Below are 25004 nucleotides of genomic sequence, written 5' to 3'. Positions count from 1 at the left end.
CATTTCTACCAGTTTCTTGTATGTTCATAAATAAATTATTTTTCCACCCACAGTTTACCTGGCTGGAAATATCTACAGCTCAAGAAGTATGGCTGACACTTGCAGAAACAACTGGAGACATTTGCAGAGGGCCTGTTGAGTACAGGAAAGGTGAATCTAGCAATACACAGGTACAAGCTTTGTCATCTGCAATTGTCACAGGCCATGTATGGTCATTGCCTTTTAGAGGGCACAGAGCCCCAGCTGTGATGAGGTTTAGGGAGGTAACCTAACCTCTACAAGAATTTGAGGATCAAATGAGAAAAATCAAGGTTCAATATACAGCCAACCCATGGGAACTGCCATGACACTGCCGCTGAGAGAATGAGTTCCAGTGTGGGAGTGTGGCCGTAGTTACTTACTGTGAGGACCTCCAATATTATGTTTTGGGGGACATAACAAGAGCTGGCAATGCCCAGGAACCTTGGAGGGAGCCTATGTAAAGTAAGTTCCAGAACGGTCAGGACTGCATAATAAGATACTGTCTCAACAACAACAACAACGAAAAGGCAAAGGAGAGAGAGTGAAAGAAAGACAGAGAAAGACACAGAGAAAGAGGAAGAAGGAAGAGGAAAGGGGGATGCTGGTATGGTGATCCTCACCTGTAATTTCATCATTCAGAAGAGACGGAGACATTACAAGTTTGAGACTATCCTGGAGTTTATCCATTCGTGAAACATTATTTTAAAAGAAAAATCAAAGAGCCACCATCAAAACAGAGGACAGGAGAGGAGGAAGGGAAAGAGGATGGTAGCAGGGGTCTGATCATACACATGGGTGTCAGCCACTGCAATGGGATGCCTAACACACAGGCAGGTGGAGTGTAGGAGATTTAATTCACTGAAGCAGAATCCAGGCCAGGGTACGGTTTGTGGGAAAGAATGGCTGGGTGGGTAAAGAACCTTAACCCAGGGCCCTGCTAAGTTGTCCAATGTGTTGGAGCCTATGCCTGGGAGAGTTTTAGGGGTCTTGGGGAAAGTCGTGGGGCCTATGAACATGTAAGAGAGCCCAGGTAGGAGAGCCAAGGACTCTAATAACCCAAGCTCCGAGGAGGCCTCTCTGAGCTTCCTACGTTTGAGAAATGCATCATCTTCACCCTGAACTCAAAACCTGGATCAGACGACACAGCACAAGGTTACTCTCTCCAACAGAGTCTACAGCTCCTGGGTACCTTGTCTGAAGTGCTGTAAATAAACCTTGTCAAGCAGAATTGTAAACTGGAAGAGAAGAAAGCAAGCAGCTCAGCCTGCAGTCGACCTCGGACCTCCCAGCGTTCTACACCCTGGACCCATTGCCGCGAAGCAGTTCGTTCATGCAACCCTGAAAGGAAGCAGAGCGTAGAGGTGAGAGTTCGATAGGGGGAATGAAAAATGTTTTGTGTCAGAAACTTGAGTACCACCTAGAATTTAGCAGGTGATTTTATGTTATTTCCACACACGTTTATGATTTAAGGTGTTTTAAGTTTTAAGTTTATGTGTCACATTTTCTTAGAACTGAACATACCACACGCAATTCCTTGATGTAAAAAAAAAGTCCCTGTGCATTGAGATCCAGAAGGCGATGCCACTGCTATAAAACAAAATCTACAAGTAAAATGGCTTCACTTCTCTTTAGTGCAAGGAGATGCGTGTTTGCTCGCGGTGAGAAAGTCTTCTTTCTAGTCCAGGGCGAATCCCCTGGTAACTGATTCAGTGTAATTTTATGATGCAAGTTGGCTTTAACTTTGGCAGAGCTTTGCGAATTCCAGCTTTGAAGCTGGAGCCCCTTACATCCTGCCTTCTCCATTTAGACACCAGCTTCAAAAATAATCTTTTTGAATGTTTAAAAGATCAGAGGTCTGTTTAAATCCCTCTTAAGACAGAAACAGGATTGTGTGACCATCCCCCTCTTCAGCAGATGCCCCCACACAGAAGCATGTTGCCTTCTCCTTACAGAAATAGTTCAGCAGCCATCAATTCAGCTCCTGAGGGGGTGGTGTGAGTACCAGAGAGAAATAAAAGTCCTTCACAAAGTTACTGCTGCAGGAAACTGCATGTGCTTGGGGGCGGGGGGCGGGGGGCAGGGGGATGAATTAGGTGCAAATGAATTCTTAAAGAGGGTAGTTTCAGGGACTGAGATACAATTCACATAACATGAAATTCACCAGTAATTTTAAAGTGTATGATTTAGTGTTAATGTTATCAAGTCACAGAGCCACCAGCATTGTCTTACCCAAAAAAACTATTACCCCCAAAATAAAGAGTTTATTCATTAATAAGCAGTCAATTCTTAGCTCCAGACAACTTCTAATCTATTCTCAACCTCTGTGGATTTATTGATTGATTCTGGACATGTTATTAAAAAAGAAAATAGCCAGACATAAAAGAACTGTACAATTCTTTTATGTCTGGCTATTTTCACTTAGCGTGTATTCAAGGCTAATCCAAGTGGTGGTGAAAGACCCACAACGTGAGGACTCCCCCACGTTCTGACTCAGGAGAGGCGACACCCCAAAATCACCCACAAGAAACGGGTCTTGCTGCAAATTGCAAGAGGATTTTTGTTCAAGAGCGCTCTCGGGCCCATGGTCATACACCACGCAGGGGTAGAGGACCGTGGCGCCCCGAGTAGCTGGGTAAGGGGGTATTTAAAGGAAGAAACCGAAACTCAAGGAAGTGGGGAGGGCGTTGTTGGAAGATACCAGTTAAGAGTCACAAGGAAGTGTAAAGTTACAAGAGTCACAAGGAATACCTGGTAATTGTTAACTCTCAAGACAGCTTCTAAGAGCCCCTAACAATAGCACATTTGCATTGCAGGTTCTGGGTGATTTTCTTTGAATGAGCACTCTTTGAACCCAGGAAGCAGGTGGGTAGAGGAATGTCGCTATCTCTTTTATGATTAGCATACCTTTACAAAGGCCACATTCCCAAGCCTGGGCCTAAAGGCCTAGAATTCTGTTTTTACGTTGTTATACTTTCAGTGGCATGAATCACACTTCTTTTTTTATTACAATTTTTTATTTGATATTTTCTTCATTTCCAATTCAAATGCTATCCTGAAAGTCTCCTATACCCCCCCCCCACACACACACACCCTGCTCCCCAACCCACCCACTCCCACAACCTGGCCCTGGCATTCCCCGGAATTGGGACATACAATCTGGATACTTCGTCCCTCCTTAGAATGGGGAACAAAATACCCATGAAAGTAGTTACAGAGACAAAGTTTGGAGCTGAGACAGAAAGAAGGACCATGCAGAGACTGCCCCATCCGGGGATCCATACCATAATCAACCACCAAACGCAGACACTATTGCATATGCCAGCAAGATTTTGCTGACATGAATCACACTTCTTATTTGAATAGTATTTCTTTATCTATTCATCTGTTGGTGAACATTTGTTATTTTTCTACATTGCGACTATTCATGTTCAAGTTTTATGTGGTTGTATTTGCAATTCTATTGAATATACCTGAGCAGAGCCGGTGGGTTTATGGTATTTAACTTAATTTCTTATTTTGAGATTGGGTTTCACTGAGAGCCCAGCTTGACCTCATTTTATCTTTATCATCCATGGGCTAAGATTTTTCAAACATGCATCATCACACACAACGAAGTTTAATTTTGAGGAAGTTCAAACTGTTCTCCATGTTTACCCCCTTACAGAAGGCCCATTGCTCCTCCTCCACAGCCCTATTTTTATTTTCTCAGTGAGTGTAAAGTGGTGTCTCGAGGTACATAAAGGATGGGTACTCAAATTACCTGTGATGGTTTCTCACAAGAAATTGTGGTGGTTTGAGTAAGAGTGCTCCCTATAGGTTTATATATTTGAATGTTTAGTCACCAGGAAGTAGCACTATTTGAAAGCCATGATGAAGGAAGTTTATCAGTGGGGGGTGGACTTCAAGGTTTCAAAAGCCCATGACAGCCCAGTGTCTCTCTGCCTGTGAGTCAGGATGAAGCTCTCAAGTACTTCTCCAAAACTATGCCTACCACCCCTGTATCCATGCTCCCCACCATGATGATAATGCACTCTGAAACTGTAAGCCAACCCCAAATAAATACTTTTTTTTATAGAGTTCCTCTGGTCATGGTGTCTCTTCACATCAATAGAATAATTACTAACACAGAAACTACTTCAGTGTTACGCAACTAACTATCCTAGAAAGCTTTAAAAAGCAATCTGGAGTGCCCGGGCCAGAGGCGGGACCAGAGCCCTAAGGGGCTTGAAATTACGGAAGTTTTGTGTGGAGGGTAGGGTGGCTGCTGGATTTCCTGCTGGATTTACGGCTCGGGAGCTGGGGCTGCCACTGGGGGTCTCAGAGCCGCCATCTTCCGCAGGGTTTGCTGCGGTGACCAGAGCGCAACTCGAAAGCACTGCTGCCGGCCTTGTTTGTAGGGGACCCCTTGGATCTCCACCATGGCGTCCACGAACACCAACCTCCAGAAAGCAATAGATCTTGCAAGCAAAGCAGCCCAGGAAGACAAAGCTGGGAACTATGAGGAAGCTCTTCAACTCTACCAACATGCTGTGCAGTATTTTCTCCATGTTGTTAAATATGAAGCACAAGGTGATAAAGCCAAGCAAAGTATCGGGACCAAGTGTACAGAATATCTTGATAGAGCAGAAAAACTAAAGGAATATCTGAAGAAAAGAGAGAAGAAACCACAGAAGCCCGTGAAAGAGGAACAGTCAGGCCCAGATGATGAAAAGGGGAATGACAGTGATGGGGATGCAGAATCTGATGATCCTGAAAAAAAGAAACTGCAGAATCAACTTCAAGGTGCCATTGTTATAGAGCGACCAAATGTGAAATGGAGTGATGTTGCTGGTCTCGAAGGAGCCAAAGAAGCTCTTAAAGAGTCTGTGATTCTGCTTATTAAGTTCCCTCATCTGTTTACAGGGAAGAGGACACCTTGGAGAGGAATCCTATTATTTGGACCACCAGGAACAGGAAAATCTTATTTGCCTAAAGCTGTTGCAACGGAAGCAAACAACTCAACATCTTTCTCAATATCTTCCTCTGACCTTGTGTCTAAGTGGCTGGGGGAAAGGGAAAAACTGGTTAAGAACTTATTACAGGTTGCCAGAGAGAACAAGCCTTCTATCATCTTCATTGATGAGATTGATTCTCTGTGTGGTTCCAGAAGTGAGAATGAGAGTGAAGCTGCACAGAGAATTAAGACAGAGTTCCTGGTTCAAATGCAAGGAGTTGGTGTGGACAATGATGGAATTTTGGTTCTGGGAGCTACAAATATACCCTGGGTTCTGGATTCTGCAATTAGGCGAAGATTTGAGAAACATATTTATATTCCTTTGCCCGAAGCCCATGCCCGAGCAGCCATGTTTAGACTGCACTTGGGCATCACTCAGAACAGCCTCACAGAAGCAGAATTCCAAGAACTTGGAAGGAAGACAGATGGCTATTCAGGAGCAGATATAAGTATCATTGTATGGGATGCACTTATGCAGCCTGTGAAAAAAGTCAGTCAGCTGCTCACTTCAAAAATGTTCGTGGACCCTCAAGAGCTGATCCTAACTGCATTGTAAATGACCTGCTGATCTCCTCTCCAGGAGATCCTGGGGCTATTGAAATGACATGGATGGATGTTCCTGGAGATACACTCTTGGAGCCAGTTGTTTCCATATGGGATATGCTGCGGTCCCTGTCCAACACAAAGCTGACAGTCAACGAGCAGGACTTCTTGAAGCTGAAGAAGTTTACAGAAGATTTTTGCCAGGAAGACAGCAAGAACATGTTTATGCTGCATTTCTTCTCTTTTGTAGGTATTTTGCCTTTCTTGGATGACATTCAGATTATTTCCAGCAAAATTTGTTTGCCCAGGGAAACATACGTGTCACTTGAGTGTTCCTTAAGTCTGTCTTGTCCTTTTCCTTCACTCTCTGTTAAATTCCCTAATTCACAAACATTGTTGAATTGTAAGGAAAGGAACAGTGGTATGAGAAACAACAGAGTGGGGACATCGAGGAGCCTCGCCCGGCTTCATGGGCATCAACTAGGATTCTCATGAGTGCTCATTCAAAGAACAAGGCCTTTTTTCTTTTCTTAAAAGTGAAATTGAAATGGAGCTAAAGCTAATGGTATATAAATGTCTTGAAAAAAATCTTTAAACATTTTATCAATGTAAACTTATTGCTTTATTAAAAATTAAGAATGGTAGAGTCTTTACTCTCAGGGATGGGCAGCAAAACACAGAGCACTGATGAATTTGGGGTTTGTGGCACAGACAGTGCTCCTGTTGAGTTTGTAGTGGGCTGGTTTCTCCTGTATAGATTAAAGTGATTCTTTTAAAGCAGTGGGCTTTTATAACTCCATGACTTCTACCACTGTGTACTCGATACTTTCTAAATCAGTAGTCATCTTTGCCTTGTCTATGTCAGTGTCTTTTATACCCAAGATTGACCAAAAGAGGTAGTAAACAAGTACGCATTTTTGGAGAATTGTCATGAAATACTGTAAAGGGAAACTTTAATAAGAAAATGACTTTCTTCTGGACTTTGGGATGTTTCCTGTGAATGATGTGTGTGTGTGTGTGTGTGTGTGTGTGTGTGTGTGTGTGTGAGTGTGTGTGTATTGTGAGTGTGTGTGTATTTAAATATCAGCAAGAGTCATGTCTTTCACTTTTAAGTTCAGGGAGCAGTTTGTTCTAACCACACAAACATTCTCAGTCTGGTATTTCATCATGGAGCTTTAGAGACAAACTAATGTCTCATTACATAATGAAATATAAACATGCCATCATGTTATTTTAATGTCTTCAAATACATGATCTGAGGGTGTATGTCACATACTTGTGTACACACTTGTAGTTGTGCCTTGGACATTTGCATTGACTACCTGCAAACAATTACTAGCTTAATTAGAATTGCTATGCAGTTCTACTTTGCTAGTGCTACACAGTAATTGCATTTTAAAGTATATTTGCACATTTTACATGCTATGCTATATGATTGCCTTTGGGTTTTCTGTACAGGGCCTCCCTCTTCCTATGGCTAATAGTCCTACCTTGTGCCAAAAGTTTGTGGCACAAGCCATTCAGCCTGTGAGACAACAATGGCCAATGATTTACATCATTCATTTCACAGATGATGTTTTGATGGTGGGAAAAGACCCCCAGGATTTGCTTTTGTGTTGTAGAGATTTACAAAAAGCTTTAGCTGAAAAAGGATTACAAAGAGCTCCTGAAAAAATACAAACTCAGGATCCTTATAATTATTTGGGCTTTAAACTTACTGATCAAGCTGGTTTTCCCCAGAAGATAGTTATTCACAGAGACAACTTAAGGACTTTGAATGATTTTCAAAAATTGTTAGGTGATATTAATTGGCTTCGCCCCCTATTTAAAGCTTATTACAGGGGACTTGAAACCTTTATTTGATATTCTTAAAGGGAGTTCTGATCCTACCTCCCCTAGATCTCTAACCTCAGAAGGATTGCTGGCCTTACAGCAAGTGGAAAAAGCTATTGAAGAGCAATTTGTCATTTATATAGATTACTCTTTGCCTTTACATCTGTTGATTTTTAATACGATTCATGTGCCTACAGGATTGTTATGACAAAAGTCTCCCCTAATGTGGGTACATTCGAGCATTTCTCCTAAACGTAATATCTTGCCATATTATGAAGCAATAGCCCAGATGATTATCCTGGGAAGGAAGCAGGCACTAACTTATTTTGGCAAAGAGCCAGATATTATTGTTCAGCCTTACAGTGTAAGTCAAGACACTTGGCTGAAGCAACATAGTACAGATTAGTTGCTTGCTCAAATAGGGTTTAACAGAACTATAAATAGCCACTACCCTCAAGATAGGTTGATAAAATTTTTGAATGTACATGAGGTGATATTTCCTAATATGACCTCTTTACAACCCTTACACAATGCTGTTCTGATGTTTACTGATGGCTCCTCTAAAGGGTGATCTGGATTTCTTATAAATAATCAACAGGTAATCATAAAGACTCCTGGCCTCTCAGCTCAATTAACAGCAGTACTGAATGTCTTTCAGTCTGTGCATGAGGCTTTTAATATTTTTACTGATAGTTTATATGTTACACAGTCGGTACCCTTATTGGAGACCTGTGGAACTTTTAACTTTAATATGCCAGCAGGATCCCTGTTTTCACAATTGCAAAACAGCATTCTTGCCCAAAAACACCCGTTCTACATTGGCCACATACAATCTCTTTCTGGTCTTCCTGGACCTTTAGCTGAAGACAATGATTGCATTGACAGAGCACTAATAAGAGAAGCCTTAATTTCAGATCCTGTTGCCTTGGCCAAACGTGATCATGAAAAATTTAATCTCTCTAGCCATACCTTAAGGTTCCGACATAAGATCACTAAGGAGCAGGCAAGAATGATTGTAAAACAATGTCCTAAATGTATTACATTATCTCCAGTGCCACATTTAAGAGTTAATCCACAAGTTCTTATGCCTAATCATATTTGGCAAATAGATGTAATTATGCAGAATTTAGAAAATTAAAATATATACATGTTTGTATTGACACTTGTTCAGGATTTTTTTTTTTTGCTTCTCTGCATACTGGAAAAGCCTCCAAAAGTGTAATTGACCATTGCCTACAAGCCTTTAATGCCATGGGATTGCCTAAACTTATTTAGACAGATAATGGGCCATCCTATTCTAGCAAAAATTTTACTTCGTTTTGTAAAAAATTTGGCACCAACGTACAACTGGAATTCCCTATAACCCCATGGGACAAAGAATAGTTGAACGTGCTCATCTCACTTTAAAAAATTGGCTTTTAAAAACAAAACAAAGGCAGTTATAGCCCCCAAGGTCACCAAAGGCACATCTTGCTTTTGCTTTATTTGTTCTAAATTTTTTGCAAACTGATGTTAAAGGTCAGTCTGCAGCAGATTGCCACTGGCATCCAGTTACTTCTAGTTCTTATGCCATGGTAAAGTGGCGGGACCCATTAACTAATGGAAGGGTCCAGACCCAGTCTAATCAGGGGAAGGGGCTCGGTCTGTGTTTTTTCACAAAAAGAAGATGGAGCACAATAGCTGCCTGAGAGATTAGTTCGTCATCTGGACCCAGATCCTGAATCTTCTAGTAAGTATGACTCTAACCTTGATTATGGCTAAAAACCCTCTTTAGCTGAAAAGTTAAATTGGAACACAGCCTCCACTCCCAGGGAAGCTGTAGCCTTTCTGAAATTCTCAAAGTCACGTCTCCCACACTGGGAGCTCTAATTCTAAGACCTGCTCATTGCTAATTTGCAATTGAAGGGAGTACCTGGACTTTCCCAAAGAAGCTTTTGTACTGTTGCTTTTCAATGTCTCGTCTTTGTTTTTCAAGCAGGTCAGTCAACGCCCTTCAGCCTGACTGCAGCAGGCATGCATCCCTGCCTCCAACAGCACAGGTGGCAGTTATTAATTTTCATTCAAGAAGAATTCTAATACATATTGTGGCATTTGGTCTGATTTGGGAATAAGGTTTACTATGAGGGCTGGACAGTCTAAGACAGGCACCCAGATCTCCGAATCATATCAATCTAGACAGAGATACATGCCAAGAGGCCATAGTTTATTAATAATACATCACAGAGCCATGTAAAGAATTGGAGGCAAAAGTTAATGTCTTAGAAGTAGTAGTCTTAACAATAGGGCAGAACATAACAAATATTAAGGCTAGAAAGGCAGAAATTTCAGATATTAGCAAACAGTCACTCAGACACTTGGAACATTGATGAATTGGCCAGAGATTTAAAAAAATAACCTAAGTGCATTAAATCCCCTGGATTGGGTTCAATATATTATCCTACTTGCTATTATTATTGACATTATTTTATTAGTAAATCGTTGTGTTTCCACTCCTCTTTATAGCACTCCTGAGATCTGTAGCTATGACAAGGTGGGACATTCTGGAACTTCAGCAGAAATATAAGAATGGGGGAATGCTATGCAACTCCAGTGAAGTTTGCTTGGCAGGCCGAGAGGCCTGGGAGCACTCAGGAGACAGAATTTCATGGAAACTCATCTCCTGGAACCTTGCCGTTCTCATAACCCGTATATTCTTACCCTATCCCCGAGTTAGTCTGGGGTATGAACCCACGTGCTCTCTTTTAGTATTATCTTATTATAAGTGCCTTTTAAGATTGAATTCTGACATAGCTAGCCTTTGCCAGTGTTCGAATGTCCTAGAAAGACCTTGAAGCCTACAAACTTGGAATTCAGTAAAGAAGTTACCTATTCAGTAACTAATTAAACATTACAAAAGATAGAGCCAGCAGCTCAGGGCCGGTCTACAGAGTGTTTACTAAAGACAGTAGCCAGTCTTACCCAAACAAGGGTTTACCATGAGGAAAGTTAGGGAATCCCACTGAGACAGATTTCTTCACTAGGCCCAAAGAAATCAGGCAGAACTATAGAGCATAAATAAATTTTGTGCCTCAGTCCAGCCTTTTTTTTTTATATTAATAACAGAGAAAAAATTGTGACCTCCACCCAGCCTGAAGCTGGCTGAACCAGACCTCGACTTTGCTGCCACTAAGGAGATTACGTAGGGTAGAGCCTGCCTCCCTAGATCACTCTATTATTCAGCCACTGTTGCTGCTACCTGCTGGGAGTCGCCTAGCTATTCCGGGAACTACACCCTATCCTGCACGTGGTCACCTGCAGCTGGGCTCCAAGGATGAATTGGCAGGAATGGGCCTCCCCCTCCTTTATAAAGCGCATCTGCCATTAAACATTTGAGCCTTGATCAGAATATTGTCTTGGCTCCATTTCTCTCTCATTCACCTAGTTTCCCTTTCTTTCAGCACCAGCCTGCCACTCAGGTGTACCCCGTCCATGTGAGCTGCTAGATAGCTCACAACACTGTATAGACTATTTTTGTTGATAGTCAATGAAAATTATAGGATTGAAATAATACTGTTCCTATGTGAAGTAAATTGCTATAACCTAAAAAAAAAAAAAAAATCAATCTGATGGGGCTGGAGAGATGGCTCAGCGGTTAAGAGCACTGACTGCTCTCCTAAAGGTCCTGAGTTCAAATCCCAGCAACCACATGGTCGCTCACAACCATCTGTAATGAGATCTGACACCCTCTTCTGGTGTGTCTGAAGACAGCTACACTATACTTACATATAGTAAATAAATGAATAAATCTAAAAAAAAAAATCAATCTGACACAACCTAGCATTGTCTGAGGGGGAAAGTGCCTGGATCAGACTGGCCTGCAGGTATGTCTATGAGTGATTCTCCTGATTTGTAATTGATGCAGGAGGGCTAAACCCACTTTGGGCAGCACTATTCCTAGGCAGTAGGTCCTGGTTGTATAAGAAAGCCTTTGAGTGAGCCAGCAAGCAGCTTTTCTCCATGATTTCCACTCTAGTCTCTGATTTCCCTCCATGTCTGTGACCTGCAAGCATAATCTGATATGAACTCTTTCCTCCCCTGAGTTGCTTATGATCAGGCTGTTTTGTTACTGGAAAGAAAACGGGGTTGCCTTATAACTTAATGCTTACTTTTTCATTTAGCAGCAAAGGTGTGAGTTCTCTGTGTTCAGTGTGAATAACGACTGGATGAGTGTGAAGGAATAATGACCTCTAGAGGACCCCAAAGCTGACTGCCTTCCTGAGCTCCACTGCCTTTGTCACCACCATCACAGCTCTCCATGGGCTACACAGACTGGCAACTGTGCTGTCCCCTGAGTAGTGAGCTAGGACAGGGACTAGCATCAGATCCTAGCCTAAGCTCCTAAGCTCCTAAGCTCCCACCTCAGCCAGAGTTGGCTTGGAAATTACCCTATACTCTGGAGCTATGGGAGACAAATTTTCTAGCTTATTCTAGGGTGAGGGAGAGATCTTAAATGTGTCCTTTACCTGTCTGTGCTCCCATGGGCAATAATAAAATCAATAACAAATGTTCTCCACACAAACCACTTGATATTGTGCTAGACTGTGGAGAAGAAAGAGAGTAGCTGGCAAACACCTCAGTTCTTTTAGAGAAAAATGGGGATAATTTAACAAGAGGAGGATCATGTGTCTTCCTGGCAGAGACTTCTGGGATCTCTGCCACCTCCTTCCTCTTTTGTAATCCAGTGCTTCGTCATGGTAGGATGTGAGCATATCACTCACATCAGGTGGCTTTATAATGGGGCTTCAGGTCATCTGGCTACCACTCTGTCACATCTGTCACCCATTTTTTTTAAAGATTTATTTATTTATTATATGTAAGTACACTGTAGCTGTCTTCAGACACTCCAGAAGAGGGAGTCAGATCTTTTTACGGATGGTTGTGAGCCACCATGTGGTTGCTGGGATTTGAACTCCGAACCTTTGGAAGAGCAGTCGGGTGCTCTTATCCACTGAGCCATCTCACCAGCCCATCTGTCACCCATTTTAACTCAACCAGTTTCAGCTTGCCTCCAGGCCTTCAAGCATCAAAGACAAGTAAGACTGGGTTGCATCAAGATTCTGCCAGGTCTCTGGAGATAAGAGAATGTGCAGAACCCCTCCCAGGCCTTCAGCAAACCAGGTAAGATCTTGCTTGTGCTTTTAAATCTCTGGGCTCTATATCATTTCTTCTTCTGAAATTCCAAAGTCTCCCCTCCCCTGACCCCTGGAAATTGCTTTCCAAAAGCTGTGCTGACTTTGGCCTGCAGTAAGGCAAAGTTCACGCATTTCTAAGGAAGGTGGAGTTAACAGGCCCTGGACCAGCAGTTCTGGTGCACCTGTGGGACTGTTTCTCCTGTACTGTAACCTAGTGCTTTGTCCATTCTCTGCTGAGCAGAGAAAACCTGATCTCGCTAATTCTAGAGATGTTTTTTTGTTTGTTTGTTTGGGTTTTGTTGTGGTTATTGTTTTGCTTTTTTTTTGTTTTGCCTTTCTCAGTTCTTAGTGTTAGAATGTAGGACAGTGATCACCAAAGTCACCCTGAACACTGACTTCCAGATTCATCATCTCATGCCCACGCAAAATAAAAACAAAACAAAACTTAAGCCAGGAAGGAGGATGCTGTCCTAGTCAGTGGCCTTTTGTGGGTCTTGTAGTAGGAAGTGGGGAGAAACTGAGGTAATCTTTATTGAGGTTGATAATTTCTGAGTACATAGAGGGTCAAACCAGTGAGTTGCCTGCACAGCATTGGCCCTCAGCCTAACTAGAGAAGTCACCATATAGGACTCTGCCAGTCAGGGGAGTGGTCAAACCTTATTGCCACCTGTGTCCACACTCTTTCTCAATTTGTCTTATTAGTTTTGTAGGCTATGCATCAAGTTACTCCCTATATGATTAGCTCATGATCTCCATGGGCCATGCCACTACTGCCTGTGGGGTACTAGCTTCTATTCTGATAGCAAGTGGCTTCTGGTTTAGAAAGTACTTTCTCTTGAGTAACCTTTGTGCAGTCCCAATAGGCTATGCAGAAGGCTGCCCATCTTATCCTTGGTGGCCTCTGTGAGGGATACTTGAGATGGGTTTTGATGTCCCTATTCATGAGGCATCAATACTATAGCCTAACCACAGGGCTGGCTTGTGCTGGTCACCAAGTTTGAGGCTTCATCCAAGCCCAGGACTCTACACACTATCAGTCTATAACGAGGTCCCTGGGGGCATGCTTTTCTGAGATGGAGACATGTCCCTGACATAACTCTGGAGACCCTAGCATTGGAGCCCTGCTCTGAAGTCCCCTGGATCTCTGAGGGAGCCATCTTCCCCTCCATTGGCCTTACAAAGTTCATCCTGAAAGAGCAGCAGGTGTTTCTCAGAGTCCTACTGTTAGCTCTGGAGCTGTTTACCATCTGCCTCACCTTCGGTGAAGCCCAGGTTTCAAGAGGAGCATTGTTTTTGTACTGTCTATCCTTCTAGGCCAGAGTCCAGATGTCTGTCACCTTGTGGGTCTGCATTTCACCTTGCTGCTGAGGTGTCAGGATACCTCTGGGCATGGGAAAGGCAGCAAAGCACAGAGGCACTAGGCTACACCCCATCCTTGCTGCCATCAGGTACAGGGCATGTGCTGCTCAGGGGAAGCAAAATGTACCTGAGATAGAGGTCCCAGACTGGGTTTATCTGGGTGAGAAACAGCACAGGCTGGGGCTGAGGCTGTGACTCTGAAACTCCTGGGCACCCAGATTCTGGAAACCAAGAGGTGTTGAGGATGGGGCGGGAGTGAGGGGCATCTGGCTTAGCTCACGGTGAGTGTCATCAGTGCAGAGGGACCTTCTGCAAGAGAATTAGGTACAGCTCTGTATGATGAAGGCTTCCCTCACAGCAGTCCTTGATGAAGGAGATAGTCCTTGCTGATCCAAACTGTTTATTCATGGTGGGAAAAGCTGCATATGACTTACTTCTTACACGCGTTCTCGCAACCGGCCAGGAAGAACGCAACAAACTGGAATCTTCTGCGGCAAAAGCTTTATTGCTTACATCTTCAGGAGCCAGAGAGCAAGAGAGCAAGAGCCAGAGCAAGAGAGAGAGAAAAAGAACAAGAACAAGAAAGCAAGAGAGAGAAAGCAAGAGCAAGAAAAAGAACAAGAACAAGAAAGCAAGAGAGAGAAAAAGAATGGCAAAACCCCGTCCCTTTTAAGGAGAATTATCCTCCGCCTAGGACGTATTACTCCCTGATTGGCTGCAGCCCATCGGCTCAGTTGTCATCACGAGAAAGGCAGAACACATGGCGGGAAAACTGCCCCTGCACGTGTGCAGATTATGTTTACTACTTAGAACACAGCTGTCAGCGCCATCTTATAATGGCAAATGTGAGGGCGGCTCCCCACACTTACTCAGGGTGGACAAGAGATTAAATACTTTTTAAAGGAAAGAATGTCTGGGAAGGGAAGCTTATTGACTAAATTCTCAGGGCCAGCCCATATAGATACCTCATTGGCATGGAGAACTCTGAGCTCTATGCTATGTAACCAGTTGTCATGGTCCTCTTACTGGGGTGTTGTGGCCACGTGCTCCAGGACAAGAATCTGGTCAGCAGCTAGTTCAAATGCTTATCGTTTTATTTATGAGGATTGCTGGAGTTCCTGAATCTGCTGGACCTTACCAGTTTTTCTGTCTGGTGACACGGTCCCACTTACTCTCTACCAGCAGCAGCAGCAGCATCTCCTGAGGACTGTGCAGTGAGTACCTGCCCTACCCTGCACTGCTACCAATGACCATAGGAATGAATGGCAGACTCTGGTTTGGGAGTCCCACTTCCACCCTTCCAGTCCTGACCAGCCACAATTTGACAATTATCTCTCTAGTTCCATTCCTTTTCCCTGGCCTGTTCTTGGTGCTCTAAGTAACATCTACAATTAGGATAGTTCAGATTTCTAAAGCCCAGATGTCAAAAGAGCCCAGCTTCAGTAACAATTCTGACAGTCAACACACAGTCAACTATAGATGTTCCAAGAGTACTTTGTCAAGATTGGAATGTGCCTGACAAGAAACTAGGCCACCCCTGTGACCATGAACATTTTCAATACCAGGGCAAATTTCTAGTTCTGTTTGGATTGCAAGGTCTCTCCTTCCAGGCAGGGCAAGTCTCAGCATCTCAGGTTGTCTCTCTAGTTCTCAACACCAAGGGCCTGATCTCTTCTTTAAAGCATGCATGTTTCTAACTAATGTTTCACTTATAGAGCCATTTCCATAATGTAAGAATGCACAGAAATTGAAGAAAATGAAAATTTCAGTTGGTGAATATATTCTCTTCCATTTATAAAGCACCAGCTTTTCAGAAATATATATCAAACTTTTCAGAATAGAAAAGAGACATTATTTAAAATTTCTGAGTTTATTGGTCTGAAAAAAAATGAACCTTACACACACAGATGAAGGGAAACCACCATTCTTCTGAGAGTCTACATACTTGTGTTCATTGTTGCCTTTCTATATTTTTCATCTTGGTTTTGAGTTCCCTGTTTATATAATGCCAGCATTTTGGGGCATCACAGCTTGCTATGTATTTATAATATATATGTATGATATGTATGTGTAGTATGTATGTGTGTATATATATATGTAGCATATGTATATAAATGTACATAAATGTATATAAATAATAAAATGACACATAGTTATCTCTGGAATGCTGCAGAAAAGACTTCCTTAAGCCTCTGGTTAACTGTAGAAGGTTGGTTTGCTAGCATCATGAAGGGACAGGCTGCCAGGATGAAGAATCCAACAGCATCTGCAAGAACCTGATTTTCCATTCTGAAAGGTTCCAGGTTTAAAGCCTGAGGGATGTCATTGGCACAGACTGTCAGAGATTTATTTAAAAACTTATTAATGTGATGGACAGGCAGGAGCTCTGAGGAGGACCCAGGTGTTACTTCTTGTACGAAGTGAGAAGGTTCCATGCAATGTGATATGTGAGCTCATAGTTCATGCTTGCAGACAGGCCATCTTTGAATCCAAGTGGAGAAGGCAAGAAAAACAAGTTGCTTTTACTTCTGGGAACAAAATTACTATCGTTTGGAGAATTATCCCAAGTCAACGAAGATGGAGAAACTTTACAAAAATTTCCTTGGATGGCTTGATATTGGTGAAAATTGGGGTTCAGTGGACACTTCTGAAGGAGCTCTGGGTTCTTTTTTTTTTTTTTTTTTTTTTTTTTGCTTTCATTTTCTATTGTCATAGGTATTCAAAGGCTGTTTCAAATTAAATAAATCCAATCAGCATTCTAGCCAGGTTCACTAGGCTCTTGTGACCATCACATGTGGCCTCACCATCTAAAGTGCAGCAGTCGGCGTGCTGCCAGTGGCTACAAGAGGCAGAGGAACCAAGTCCCAGCCAGCACCAGGCTGCTGAGGGCAAGGCATCCTTTCCTCTGCCCAGTTCCTAAAGGTCCCACACTCAGTTCTCCCAAAGATTTTAGAGTAGGAGGAAAAACAAGGGAAGTCAAAAATCCAGCTGGAGGAAAAGGAAAAACCCACTCCACGGGAACTTCCACTTCCGGCTAAACAAAATCAGTGTTCTCTCTGGACATAGTCTTCTGTGACCTGGGACAGGGTGCTCAGGTACTGCCAGCTCAGGGCAGCCAAGAGCATGATAAATGACAGGTAAATGGGGGAGTAGTGGCTTCAGGAGATGAGCTGGCAGTTGGGAAGGTTCTGTGTCCTGATGTTGGAGATGACCTGCTTGGTTTTGCTTGATGATGGGTCTGAGTTGGGGATCCAGTGATAAATCTCTTCTATGTACTGGTATATGATAGCTTTGATGGCAGGCATGTTGGTGGCATCCATCATGAGGGTGACTGCTTGCCCCTTCCGAATCTTCACTATTCCTCTGAATACCTGCTGGTTATTGTAACAGGCAGCCAGTGTGGCAATGGCCATTACCTGTGGAATAGCACAGAAGTTAAACACACTCTGGTTCCGGAGCCTTGACAGATAGGTGAGGATGTCAGGGATGTGCTGTAGGGCGTTGGTTATGAGTTCATTCAAGCACTGCAGGGCCACATCTACGTTCTCTGGCTTAGCAAAGTCTTCCAACTTAATGTATCTGCCCCACACCTCCCGAGGCCAAAACTTACTTCCTTCCTGTTGATCTTCCAGATAATCACGAATGATATTTGTTTTCTGCAGGAACAGACCCATTGAGTTGGCACACTCTATGTCTTCACCAACTATGGGGTCTTCAAACTCTGAGGCAGAGAATAGACAAGAAAGGTCAATTCCCACCAGCCCAGCAAAGTAGTGGCAGTACTTGTCCCAGTCCTGTTTGGAGGTCACATCCTTGTCTACAAATTCTGCCATCCCACACCCCATCCTGTGGCAGATGTCATCGATCACTGTTTGATATTTCTCAGCCAAATTTCTAAACTCCAGGGAGATCGTGGGGAAGTCCTCCAGCACTTGTCGGACCTTCTCCTTACTCTCAGTGAAACGCCACTCTGGGTCATAGAGGAAAGTGTGGAAGTTACACAGCAGTGGGATCTTCTTCTCTACACTGATGCTCATGTCATCCTCCACTGTATCCAGGGCTCGGAGAACCAGGTAGAACACACATATGGCGTGCCGTATGTCCCCATCCAGCGCCTGGATAACCGCGGCAAAGCTGCGACTGGTCTGATTGAGATACTTGTAGCAGGTCTTCAAGCTGCTGCTGAGTCCTGGTCCATTTTGGGTATAAAATTCCGCCGGCCTCCCATGCGGAAATCGCAGCAGGTTGTAGAACTCCTCCGGGTGGCCTACACACTTGACGAACTCCATCCTTGCGACTGCCGGGCGCGGGGCTCACCTGTCGGTGAGCTCCCACCTGTGTTTAGACACCGGGGGAGCTCTAGGTTCTTGTGTCATAAAACAAGAAACTGGACAAAGACGTGTGGAGAGTAACAGGAGCTGTTTATTAGAAAAAGATGTACTTCCAGGAAGCAGGAGGCAGGCCAGAGCAGAAAGTGCAGAAGCTCAGAAAGCAGGCCTGTACAAAGCTTTATGTCACTTAGTCTGGGCTTTGGGGGTTATTTGCATAGCAAGGTTTCCAGGCTCCTTTGCATAATGCAGGCTCTCTCCCTCATGCTCTGGAACATGTACTTCTACACAGCTTCATGCATCACTCATGTGCCTCATTAGCATTTTAAATCTTCACCCAAAGATGTGCATTTTGGTATGATAATAACACTCTAGTGCTTTGGCTCCTGTCAGCAACTCGAGCCAGGAGTTTCCAGATATACTTTTTGCTGATTTTGTGTGTGTGTGTGTGTGTATGTTAATTTTACAGCATGTGTGCAGAAGCTACCCTGAACTTCACTCTCTCCTTCAAACGGAGCCAGGGAGACTGGGAATTTGGTTCATATGGTAGAATGCTTGCCTAGAATGCACGAAGCCATACATTTGACTTCTAGTAGCACGGAAACTTGGCACTGGGACACATACCTGTAATTCCAGCACTTGGAGGGTGGAGACAGAAGGATCAGAACTTCAAGCTCCTCCTCATGCTATGTAACATAACAGTTTCATCAGAGGCCAGCCCAAGTTATATGAGATGATGCCTCAAAGAACAAAATGAAACAGAGGAGGCTAGAGAGGAGAGGAGAGCAGGCTACTGTGAGAACCCCACACCCATGCTCCCGGGTATGTCTCCCTAGTACCTTGAAAATATGCTTTAGGCAAGCACTCCACTGATTGAGCCACATCCCAATTCTAAAAATGTCTTTTAATAATCTCCAAGTCACCTTCAAAATGCAAATTGAAACAAAACCCTGAGCTAAGAACACAAACACACTGGACTCAATTTCATAATGGAAAAAAGAAAAAAATTGGCCTTGAACCTGGTTTGACTCCACAGAGTGAGTTCCAAACTGAAGAGGGTAGCCATGCCATGCTGGAGAAGAGACTTAGTCATGAGCTTGCCCTCCACCCCCAGACCTAGGTCTTCCTCTGAGTCATTCTATAACTCTTACAGTGAGAACTCTATTGAAACTTTCTCTCTGTTCTTTTTAGTTCAGCTTGTAGATTTGGGTCACAGTTCTGCAAGTTAACCATTGAAACATTTATTTGGTGTCTCAGGTGGCATTGTGGGACAACTTTTGTGAGATAGTGACCCACAGTATGCTTTCTTCCTGTTTTGTTTCATAGACTGTCCAGCATGGACTGATGGGGGAACTCCTGGGCTTCATTTAAACCCCATTTTCATCCTGCATTTCAGGCCCCAGGACTCCTTCATGTTCACATTGTCTAATGTGCCAGTCAAGGCTGGGGTTGGCTCTACAGTATTCCCTGAACACAAGAACAGGGTACATCAGAATCTGGTTGATATACCATGCCTTCCTTTGTGAACATGTCTGTTTACACGTGGGCCTTCACTAAGTAAGGAGGGGGAAATCAAGATAGGAATGGAGGGTTGAAAGATGGCTGAACAGTAAATGCTGCTGAAACAGGGGACTTGAGTTCAACATCAGCATGATGTCAGGGTTTTTAACCTCTTATAACTCCTGTTCCAGGGAATTCAACACCCTTTTCTGGTCTTCTTCAGCACCTGCATTCACATGTATAAATATGAATGCATACACACACACACACATGCATACATGCATGCACATATGTGAGACTATGAAAGGCAGCCTAGTTCCTGGTTGAACTAAGGCTAGAAGACCTGGAAACCATGAAGGGACGGTAGGCATTTCGCCTGTTCCTGGACACCAGGCTCCTGTCACTAGCCACAGCCCTCCATAGATTTGTGGCCATCAGTCATGTAAGGGCAATGCCCCAAGCCCCTCCAAAGGTAAAAGACCTGACCTGTGGTCACATAGGCTCAAGACAGATCTCCATTTTTACTTAAAAGCCTGGAGGACTTAGAAAATAAGTTTCCTTCCCAGACACTCCTCCCTGCAAAAGGTATTTAACCTCAGGCACACCCTGAGAAGTGGGGTATGATTTTACTCATCCATTTTTTACCGTGGCAATTAATGCCTTAAAAGAGTGGACTAGGGGTGAGAATCGGTGGACGGTTCAACAGTCCCCAAGGGACTCTCCACACGATTTTAGGATCACTGGTGTGTGGAACACAACATCTGTTCCAAACCAATTGTGACCGGCCTGTGACAGCAGGAGCAAGGACTCAGGAACCCTGCCTGACCAGAGACTCGGGTTCCTTATGATCACTACTGGTATATATTGGTTTCAAACAGACCAGACAGCTCCAGGGACCTCAGAGGAGACACTACTTCCAAGCACTGCAACTCGACCAGGATCTTAGGATTCCAGGATCCCAGAATAATAGGAGCTTGGTCACACCAGGATCTTAGGGTCTCAGAGGAAGCTTGACTGCCAAGAATTCTGGCACACCCAGAATCTCAGGTTCACAGGAGCACACAATCAAAGGATCACAAAGAAAGCTGGACTCTGAGAAATCCTGAATCAACTGGGATTATAGGAAGGACAAGCTCCAATCAGATATAATATCAAGGGCAGCAAGCACTTGAGATAATCAGATGGCAGGAGATAATCAGATGGCAGAAGGAAAGCATAAGAACAGAAGCAACAGAAACAAAGGTTACTTGGCATCATCAGAACCAAACTCTCCCACCAGAGCAAGTCCTGGATAAACCATCACACCAGAAAAGCAAGACATGCATCTAAAGTCACTTCTCATGATGATAATGGAGGACTTTAAGAAGTAAATACAGGAAAACACAGGTAAACAGCTAGAAGCCTTTGAAGAAGAAACAGAAAAATCCCTTAGAGAGTTACAGGAAAACACTACCAGACAGGTGATAGTATTGAACAAAACCACCCAAGATCTAAAAATGGAAGTAGAAACAATAAAGAAATCATAAAGGGAGACAACTCTGGAGATAGAAACCCTAGGAAAGAAATCAGGAACAATAGATGTGAGCATCAGCAACAGAATACAAGAGATGGAAGAGAGAATCTCAGGTGCAGAAGATTCCATAGGGAACATGAACACAGCAATAAAAGAAAATGCAAAATGCAAAAAGATCCTAACACAAAACATCCAAGAAATCCAGGACTTAATAAGAAGACCAAATCTAAGATTAATAGGTATAGATGAGAATGAAGATTTTCAAATTAAAGGGCCAGTAAATATATTCAACAAAATAATAGAAGAAAACGTCCCCAATCTAAAGAAAGACATGACCATGAACATACAAGAAGCCTACAAAACTCCAAGTAGATTAGACCAGTAAAGAAATTCCTCCCGACACATAATAATCAGAACAACAAATGCACTAAATAAAGATAGAATACTAAAAGCAGTAAGGGAAAAAGGTCAAGTAACATATAAAGTCAGACCTATTCAAATTATACCAGACCTTTCACCAGAGAATATGAAAGCCAGATGATCCTGGACAGATGTTATACAGACCCTAAGAGAACACAAATGCCAGCCCAGGCTACTATACCCAACTAAACTCTCAATTACCATAGATGGAGAAACCAAAGTATTTTTTAACAAAACCCAATGCACACAATATCTTTCTATAAATCCAGCCCTTCAAAGGATAATAACAGGAAAACACCAATACAAGGACAGAAGCTACGCCCCAGAAAAAGTAAGAAGCTAATCCTTCAACAAACCTAAAAGAAGACAGCCATAAGAACATAATCCCAGCTCTAACAATAAAAATAACAGGAAGCAATAATTACTTTTCCTTAATATCTCTTAATATCAACGGACTCAATTCCCAAATAAAAAGACATAGACTAACAGACTGGCTACATAAACAGGACCCAGCATTTTGCTGCTTACAGGAAATCCACCTCAGGGAAAAAGACAGACACTACCTCAGAGTGAAAGGCTGGAAAACAATTTTCCAAGCAAATGGTCCAAAGAAGTAAGCTAGAGTAGCCATTCTAATATTGAATAAAATCGACTTCCAACCCAAAGTTATCAAAAAAGGCAAAGAGGGGCACTTCATACTCATCAAAGGTAAAATCTTCCAAGAGGAACTCTCAATTCTGAATATCTATGCTCCAAATGCAAGGGCAGCCACATTCATTAGAGACACTTTAGTAAAGCTCAAAGCACACATTGCACCTCACACAATAATAGTTGGAAACTTCAACACACCACTCTTACCAATGGACAGATACTGAAAACAGAAACTAAACAGAGACATATTGAAACTAAAAGAAGTTATGAAAGAAATGGATTTAACAGAACATTTTATCCTAAAGCATAAGGATATACCTTCTTCTCAGCACCTCATGGGACCTTCTCCAAAATTGACCATATAATCGGTCACAAAACCAGCTTCAACAAATACAAAAATACTGAAATTATCCCATGCATCCTATCAGATCACCACGGACTAAGGCTGATTTCAATAACAACATAAATAATAGAAATCCAACATTCACGTGGAAACTGAACAACACTCTACTCAATGATACTTTGGTCAAGAAAGAAATAAAGAAAGAAATTAAAGACTTTTTAGAGTTTAATGAAAATGAAGCCACAACATACCCAAACTTATGGGACACAATGAAAGCATTCCTAAGAGGAAAGCTCATAGCTCTGAGTGCCTCCAAAATGAAACTGGACAGAGCATACACTAGCAGCTTAACAGCACACCTAAAAGCTCTAGAACAAAAGGAAGCATATTCACCAAAGAGGAGTAGACAGCAGGAAATAATCAAACTCAGGGCTGAAATCAACCAAGTGGCAACAAAAAGAATTATTCAAAGAATCAACCAAACCAGGAGCTGGTTCTTTGAGAAAATCAACAATATAGATAAACCCTTAGCCAGTCGCACCACCGGCATCTCTGTGGACCGGAGGAGGCAAAAACAAGTCCACAGAGTCACTGCAGGCCAATGTGTAGCGCCTGAAATAGTACCGCTCCAAGCTCAGGAAGGCTTCCCCAGGAAGCCTTCTGTTCTATAGAAGGGAGACAGTTCTCCTGAAGAACTTAAGCTGGCCACCCAGCTAACAGGACCTGTGATGCTCATCCATAATGTGTACAAAAAGGAAAAGGCCAGAGTTATCACAGAAGAGAAGAACTTTAAGGCTTTTGCCAGTCTCTGAATGGCACATGCCAATTCTCAACTCTGGCATCTGAGCAAAAAGGGCGAAGGAAGCTGTACAGCAAGACGTTGAAAAGAAAAAGTAATGTGCTGTTGGAGAGTTGCAATAAATATTCCATGAAGCAAAACAAAAACAAAAACAAACAAACAAACAAACAAACAAACACCTTAGCCAGACTAATTAGAGGGCACAGGGACAGTATCCTAATTGACAAAATCAGAAATTAAAAGGGAGACATAAAAACAGAGCACGAGGAAATCCAAAACATCATCAGATCCTACTACAAAAGGCTATACTCAACAAAACTGGAAAACCTGGATGAAATGGACAAATTTCTAGACAGATACCACGTACCAAAATTAAATCAGGATCAGATTAATAATCAGATTAATGATCTAAACAGTCCCATATTGCCTAAAGAAATAGAAGCAGTCATTAATTGTCTCCCAACCAAAAAAAGCCCAATACCAGATGAGTTTAGTGCAGAGTTCTATCAGACCTTCAAAGAAGACCTAATTCTAATTCTCCTCAAACTGTTCCACAAAATAGAAACAGAAGGTACTCTACCCAATTCTTTCTATGAAGCCACAATTACTCTGATACCTAAACCACACAAAGACCCAACAAAGAAAGAGAACTTCAGACCAATTTTCCTTATGAATATCAAAGCAAAAATACTCAATAAAATTCTCGGTAACCGAATCCAAGAAGACATCAAAAGGTTCATCCATTATGATCAAGTAGGCTTCATTCCAGGGATGCAGGGACGGTTTAATATATGGAAATCCATCAACATAATCCACTATATAAACAAACTCAAAGACAAAAACCACATGATCATCTCTTTAGATGCTGAGAAAGCATTTGACAAAATCCAATACCCATACATGATAAAAAGTCTTGGAAAGACCAGGAATTCAAGGCCCATAACTAAACATAATAAAAGCAATATACTGCAAACCAGTAGCCAACATCAAACTAAATGGAGAAAAGCTGAAAGTAATCCCACTAAAATCAGGGACTAGACAGGCTGCCCAGTTTCTCCCTACCTATTCAATATAGTACTTGAAGTCCTAGCCAGAGCAATTAGACAACAAAAGGATATCAAAGGGATACAAATTGGAAAGGAAGAAATCAAAATATCACTATTTGCAGATGATATGATATGATATAAGTGACCCTAAAAATTCCACCAGGGAACCTGATAAACAGCTTCAGAGAAGGAGCTGGATATAAAATTAATTTGAGCGAATCAGTGGCCTTTCTTTACACAAAGGATAAACAGGCTGAGAAAGAAATTAAGGAAACAACATCCTTCAAAATAATCACAAATAATATAAAATACCTTGGCGTGACTCTAACTAAGGAAGTGAAAGATCTGTATGATAAGAAATTCAAATCTCTGAAGAAAGAAATTGAAGAATCTCTCAGAAGATGGAAAGATCTCCCATGCTCATGGAATGGCAGGATCAATATAGTAAAAATGGCTATATTGGGGAAAGCAATCTACAGATTCA

The 25004-nt window shown here is 42.6% G+C and overlaps 1 long non-coding RNA gene and 2 pseudogenes across 5 annotated transcripts in view; 1 reads left to right on the top strand and 2 right to left on the bottom strand.

Moving 5' to 3' along the window:
• The window catches only part of Gm32587, a 91425-nt gene that overhangs the window by 5463 nt on the left and 60958 nt on the right, over positions 1-25004 (bottom strand). For 4 of the 5 annotated variants that reach the window (XR_874230.2, XR_003951193.1, XR_003951192.1 and 1 more), the window contains exon 2: positions 1211-1359. This is a non-coding gene — a long non-coding RNA (predicted gene, 32587). Of the gene's footprint in view, positions 1-1210; positions 1360-1542; positions 1811-25004 lie in introns of those variants that run through there. The other variant, XR_383112.4, reaches the window with a different exon arrangement.
• Positions 4440-5764, top strand: Gm4939 (predicted gene 4939; annotated as a pseudogene).
• Gm6781 (predicted gene 6781) lies at positions 16611-18274 on the bottom strand (annotated as a pseudogene).

The sequence above is a fragment of the Mus musculus genome, chromosome 14 (assembly GCF_000001635.26).
Source record: "Mus musculus strain C57BL/6J chromosome 14, GRCm38.p6 C57BL/6J".
Taxonomy (NCBI): Eukaryota; Metazoa; Chordata; class Mammalia; order Rodentia; family Muridae; genus Mus; species Mus musculus.
The sequence above is the reverse complement of the archived record's forward strand: the minus strand, read 5'-3'. Positions and strand labels throughout refer to the sequence as shown.